We start from the raw sequence: 7155 nt of genomic DNA, 5'->3' as shown, positions 1-7155 counted from the left end.
CTTTCACAGAGGCACTGAGGTTTATAAATATGAGCATGATAGTGTAGAATAATCATATCCAAGGACCAGTGGTGGGTTTCAAAAAAGTTTGGAACCTCTTCTGTAGGTGTGGCCTGCTTTCCGGGTCCACTGGTGGAACATCTTCTAACCGGTTCGGTAGATTTGACGAACCGGTTCTACCGAATAGGCGCGAACTGATAGGAACCCACCTCTGCTCTGGAGTCCAAATTCCCAGAAGTATTTGGGATAAGCAGGGTAGGAGTTCCACGCAAGCCATTGGCACCTTCTCAATATTTCCTATCTTTGAATCTCGGATACATTTCTCGCTAATAGTGCGACAAATCGCACAAATCGAAGAGAGGCAGCAAAAGCAAAAGGCGGGGTGGGGGAGCGAATTCAAAACCAGAGGGTTAGGGTTGCTGTAATATTTTCCACCATCCATAAAGATGCGAAAGTGAAACTCTTGCCAGTTCGTTTATTCTCTATCAACCAGAGTTCAACAGAAGCCGCCTTATCTCCTCATACAGCAGCACATTTACTGCCTTTACAGCCTTATGCGGTGATTAAACCACCTAATCAAAATCTTTCTATCTAGCCGGTTTTCCAGAGTGAATCAACCTGTTCTAGAAAATCCAATAAAGAAGCTTGGGGGGGGAAGGCTGTCTCGTTTTCACCAAAGTCCAAATTGTGACACGTGTGGAGGGCTTTTCTATGCAGCCTACGGTTGAGTGCAAATAAAGCCATATTAAATATCGCATTGCTAAAGTTGCATGCATTTATAATGTTGTGCTAAGGTGAAATTTCTCAGCTTCTATCTTATTTATTTGGCCAAATGTGGTTAAATGCACAAGGAATTTGTCTCAGAAGGACTCAGTGTACTTGCAAAGCAACAGAATGTAGTAGTAGTAACAACAACAATAATAATATAATTAATATTATATATATATATATATATATATATATATATATATATATATATATATATATATAATATTAATTATATATATTAATTAAATATTATATATAATATTAATATAATATCAAAAAACTGGTGGGAACATCAGCCTGAAAAAGTCACCGAAAATCAGATGGTCAAGATCTTGTGGGATTTCCGTATACAAACCGACAAAATACTGGCGCATAATACACCAGACATCACACTGGTTGAGAAAAATAAGGTCACAATCATAGACATCGCAATACCAGGTGATAGCAGGGTCGACGAGAAGGAACATGAAAAAAATCGCAAAATACCAGGACTTAAAAATTGAAATTCAACGACTATGGCACAAACCAGCAGTGGTAATTCCAGTGGTAATTGGCACACTGGGTGCTATTCCAAAAGCACTGGAATTACATTTGAAACAGTTAAAAATTGACAAAATCACCATCAGTCAAATGCAAAAAGCCGCACTGCTTGGATCTGCACGCATATTACGAAAATACGTTACAACGTCCTAGGCCCCTGGGTGGGGCCTGACTAGTAACCAATGCCAAATCCGGCGAAACAACTGGCCGCTGTGATACAATTGTATAATAATAATAATTAATAATATTATAATAAAACTGGTACTACCCCTATGACAAAGGCAAGCAAGGATGGTACCAGCAGTAATAGGCACCTTGGATGCAGTCCCAAAACAACTGGAGCTCCACTTAGACACCATAGGCATTGACAAATTTGCCATCAGTCAATTGCAGAAGGCAGCTTTACTTGGAACTGCTTCCATCCTTCGAAGATATCTATAACACATCAAACATCCAGATCTGCCTATCGCAGGTCTTTGGTAAGGACTCAATGGGTAGACAAAAATGTCAACCCCAGACTGAACATCTGGCTGTGTTGTTGTTGTTGTTAACCAAATAAAGGTTGAAGTAAAAATAATAAAAGGGATAAATAACACTGCAGTCACACCCTATGAGTTAATATACATACATATTAGACAAAAAAACTTAGTCACTGTATTGTGTCAGCTTGGAAAATTAAGTGTTCAACAGAGTAGTGGCACAAGTAACCATCCCTCTGTTTTCTTGACATATAGCACCTTATTGTACCATCCCAAGAGAAGGAGCTAAAACAAATAATTTTAAAATATTCAAAGGTAGTGCCTGTCTGAAAATCACAGCCGAAGGATAAGATTAGTCTGGAATTCTGAAATAGATGAGATGTGTTTCTCTGTGTGCACGCGTGTGCATGTCCAGGTCTGTGTGTGTCCGTGCAGACGTACTTCTGTGTATAGGATAGGTTGGGCTGCGCCTACAAGGGCAAGAAATATGAGTGGACTCTGTACAAACGAAATAAGGAAACTGACAATCCAGGTGATTTGGCATCAGGCCAAGTGGGAGACAATGCCACAAGAGAACTTGAGATCGATCTTCTGGAAAGGCAGAACGCAGGGATATGTGCCTTGGAGAAAGAGAAGGATGAAGATACAGAGGTGGCATTCAGCCGGTTTGGACCAGTTCGCCCGAACCAGTAGTGGAAATCACGGGTGGAAATCGCGGGTGGGCTCACCTACCCGCCCTGGCTCTATGTCAGTGGTGAGTTTCAAAAAATTTTTAGAGCCTCTTCTGTAGGTGTGGCCTGCTTTGTGTGAGTGGCTTGCCAGCCATGTGACCGGGTGGGAGTGGCTTGCTAGCCATGTGACCAGGTAGGAGTGGCTTGCCAGCCATGTGACTGGGTGGGTGTGGCCAACTTGTAAAATGTGGTGAAACTCACTTAACAACGCTCTTGCTTAGCAACCAGAATGTTGGCTCAGAAATCTGGCATTTGAAGCACGCAAGTCTTAAAGCTGTCAAGCTACAAGACCCTTCCACCCCTAAGCCTTTCATAAAAAAAAACCCCAGGGGTGTTCAAAATTGACAGCTTTAAGACTTGTGGACTTCAACTCCCAGAATTCCTCCTCTCGCTCTTCATCTTGATGATGTGAGGAAGGGTGGGAGGAGGGAGCTGGAACTGGTTCTAAACGGCATTGTAGATTTGTGGAACCTCTTCTATAGAAGAGCTTAGGACTGGCAGGAACCCACCCCTGCTTTATGCCATCCTATTTAGGCATGTTTTCAAGCCATATGCATACGTGCAAGCCCCACACATGATCAAAGTGCATACGCGGGAAGCCGAGCGCATGCCTGGATGGGGCACGCTCACATTTGTGCAAGTACCCACATTTTTGCGTGCGCTCACAATTTGCGAACCAGTAGGGAAAGTAATTGAATACTCCTCCTGATGATATATAGGCCAGGGGTGTCAAACTCGAGGCCCGTGGGCCTAATCCGGCCCACAAGGTGCTTAGATCTGACCCATGGGGCCGCCCTGGAAACAGCAAAGGATCAGCCCCTGGTTTCTCTGGCAGCAAAAATGGAGCTCAGGAGGACTGTGTGCGCGTGTACCCACAAACACCCCGGTGCTCCATTTTCTCTGGCAGAGAGCTAGCAAAGCAAACTGAAAACAAAACAAAAGGAGAAATGTTTCCCCCTTTGCATTTGAGCATGCAAGAAGGGACAGGAAAAGAGAAAGGGACAGAGGAAAGAGGAAAGAAAAAGAAGGGAAGGTGGGAAGAGAGGAAGTAAGGAAAAAGAAGGAAAGAGGGGAAGGAAGAAGTAAGTATGAAGAGGGAAGGGAAAAGAAGAAAAGGAAGGAAGGAAGGAAGAAAGGAAGGAAGGAAGGAAGGAGATTATAATGAGAAGGAAGGAGGGTCTGAGGGGCGTCCTTCCTTAGCACTTGGCCACCACAGGTGCCCTCCAACATGAGTAACATCAAGCTGGCCATGCCCACACTGGCCATGCCCACCTCGGCCATGCCTACTCTGCCCCCCCTTCCCTGAGATCAAATGCCACCCTGATGTGGCCCTCAATGAAACTGAGTTTGACACTCCTGGTATCGCGCAAAGCTGGGCAACTCGCAACTAGTTTCTTGATCCCAAACCAGCCTCCTGGATTGACATCCAGCATGTGGGGCATTGCACATTTGAACACAGAAAAGTATGCCCTGAACATAACACAGCGTGGGTGTTGCTCCTTCCGTGGTGCCTGGTTGGAGTTCCGCTAGGACCATGAAGAAAGCTGTGCTCTGGGGAAAACGTTGCCTGTGAAACATGCGGACTGACACGTCACAATTCTCCATTCCAAATATAGCCATGAATTGAGTCTAGAGACAGCTGGGTGCCCTGCAGCCAGATGAGCACTGCGGGAGTTTTGCAATCGGTTTCAAGCCTGCCTGCAACAGTTGGACTAAGTAAATAAGGGAATAAATAAATAAGTAGAGCCACTTCGGCTTAGTGGTTGGGGCATCAGGCTAGAAACCAGGAGACTGTGAATTCTAGTCCTGCCTTAACTCTAAAAGCTGGCTGGGTGACTCTGGGTCAATCACTCGGAAACTATGAGTTCTAGTCCTGCCTTAGGCCTGAAAGTTGGCTGGGTGACTTTGCCCAATCACCAGGTGACGGTGAATTCTAGTCCTGCCTTAGGCATGAAAACTGTCTGGGTGACTTTGCCCAATCACCAGGTGACGGTGAATTCTAATCCTGCCTTAGGCATGAAAACTGGCTGGGTGACTTTGCCCAATCACCAGGTGACAGTGAATTCTAGTCCTGCCTTAGGCATGAAAAGTGGCTGGATGACTTTGCCCAATCACCAGGTGATGATGAATTCTAGTCCTGCCTTGGGCATGAAAACTGGCTGGGCGACTTTGCCCAATCACCAGGTGACAGTGAGTTCCAGTCTTACCTTAGGCATGAAAGTTAGCTGGATGACAAATGGAGTTGCTGCTTATTAAAACAATTCAAAAAAGATTATACTCCTGGAGGAAAAATGGAAAATAGACTAAAAGAGAGGGAGAGGAGGGGAAACCATAATTAAAGATTGTATCTCTCAAGCTTCTTTTGATTATTGTTTGATCTCTTGAGTGCCACAACAGCTGGCTGGGGAATGCTGAACGTTGACATCCAGATGTTTTAAAGTTCCTAAGGTTGAGAAGTAATGATTTTAGAGACTTTGGGGTGGGTTCTTGGCCTTCTGTCCCAACTTTGTAATTTTAACGGTAAATTAAAAGGGGAAAGTTCGTCGAATTCATATCAGGAATGCAAATTTATCTAACGCCGCACATTTCAATTAATAGCTTAAACTTCACCTGAAATGTGCTCTCTCCAACTTTCGCGATGCAGCTCACACTTCATATTTCCCTGCGTTTGAGCCAGAGGTGATATTCAGCCAGTTCTGACCAGTTCTAGAGAACCGGTAGCAGAAATTTTGAGGAGTTCAGAGAACCGGCAAATACCACCTCTGGCTGGCCCCGCCCTCATCTATTCTCTGCCTCCGGAGTCCCAGCTGATCGGCTGGGTCTTCTTCTGTTGTCCTGCACAGGAGAATAGAGCTGGAAAGCAGGTTGGTGGGGTGGGGAGGGAATGGGGATTTTGCAGTATCCTTCCCCATGCCCACCAAGCCACGCCCACCAAGCCACATCATGCCCACAGAACCAGTAGTAAGCACCAATGCTTTGAGCTCTTTCATTTTCCCCTCCACTGTTACGATCTCTTTTAAACTGGTTTTTTTTTCTAAGCAGCAATCCCGTTTGATCTGCACACAGGCATTTTGGGTGTCGGGCCAAGAAAATTTAGTTGGCTACTGTTGAGCAAACAGTTCAGGGAGCCAGGCTGCTCCGTTTTCAAAATAACAACCCCTATGACTGGGCAGACAGGATGTGTGAGGGGTGGGGTTGTGTCAAAAATGAAACCTCTTCCTTGGAAGAAAAAAAAGATGATTTTAAAGCACTGTAATAGCTTCACAGAACAGTTCCCGGTGTCGGAGGTTAGCACCACCCTTCTCTTAGAAAAATGAAATATTTTAGGAAATATTAAAAGAGCAGAATATTTCTCCTAAAAGGGAGGTAGAAACTCACCCCCCCCGCCTTTGTCAATGGGCCATTAAGGCCTGAGCCGGTCTATTCTACATAACAAAGATCTACCTCCTTCAGGCAGAGCCGTAATAGGAATCCCAAAGCCCTTTCATTACATCAGCACCCAGCAAGGCTCAACCAAGCTTGGGACTCAGGAGAGCCTGCAGAGTTGCCCCTGCATGGCCTCATGGGAGACTGACAACCAATCAGACTACAAGCTCAAATTCAAAAGCCCAGAGAGGGTCTAAAATCCAGGCACTGTCCGCATATCTTCCCTTTTTTTTTCTTCTTCACCCAACATCTTCAAGGCAGGTGGTCCTGCCCACCATTAAAACCACCTTTCCAAGCATCCACCACGTTTCCAGTGTCTTTCTCCCCACTTGGAGCTGAACCCAGAAGGACATTTCTTCCAACACCAGCCAATAAAGTGATTGGAGCATTTGCATCTCCTCTCTCTCACTTGCACTCACCCTGTGCTGACAGAAACCAAGATATCCCGATTATCGAAAAGGCCAAGCTAACGATTAACTCAACCAGAAGATCCTGCCCACACATTTCTCCTCTCAATACCGGTTTTCCCAACTAGCTGCTATTCCTTGTTCAACAACAGGCAGTGTTTGCTTTCCCAGTTGGGTTTGCAAATGAAAGGAAAGCTAGAATTCCTCTTCAATCAAACACATTTTGATTTATTTATTTTTTTAAAAAAGGCATAAGCTATCATGAGTTGCAACTCACCTCATCCGATGCAAAAGGGATGCAGGATTTAAACCGGGATGAAGCAGAAGAAGGGAAAGCTTAGGCCTTGAATAACATGAATTCTTCTGGGGGTGGGGGGAAAGTATTCCCAAATGCTTCCTAGATTTTTGTTTTAACTCTCCTAAGGAATGAAACCCTTCGCCTGCAGTGACTTTGGAGCTTAAATGCAATTCATTTCCTCAACTGAAGCAGACAGTTATCTTGAATGGCCAGATCTGGGCAGTCTGAAGAGCGGGAAGACAAGCAACTCACACAAACAACACTTTCAAAGAGATAACACTTCAGTCCCAAACCAAGACAGAAATACTGTACATTCAACATGATGGCAAACCTTCCTCAATTGAACGTCGATTTCTCGTACTGCTGTTTTCAGTGGGGTTTTTAAAACTTGCCATTCTGACATGCGGTAATCTCTGAGCTTCGTTGTTTACCTGAAAATGTTTCATTAACAAACTAGGTAACACCCTGAGTGCTCATTAAAAGTGTTAGGAAATGTCGGATAAATG

The sequence above is a fragment of the Thamnophis elegans genome, chromosome 12 (genome assembly GCF_009769535.1).
Source record: "Thamnophis elegans isolate rThaEle1 chromosome 12, rThaEle1.pri, whole genome shotgun sequence".
NCBI classification, from domain to species: Eukaryota; Metazoa; Chordata; class Lepidosauria; order Squamata; family Colubridae; genus Thamnophis; species Thamnophis elegans.
Note: the sequence above shows the minus strand (reverse complement) of the source record.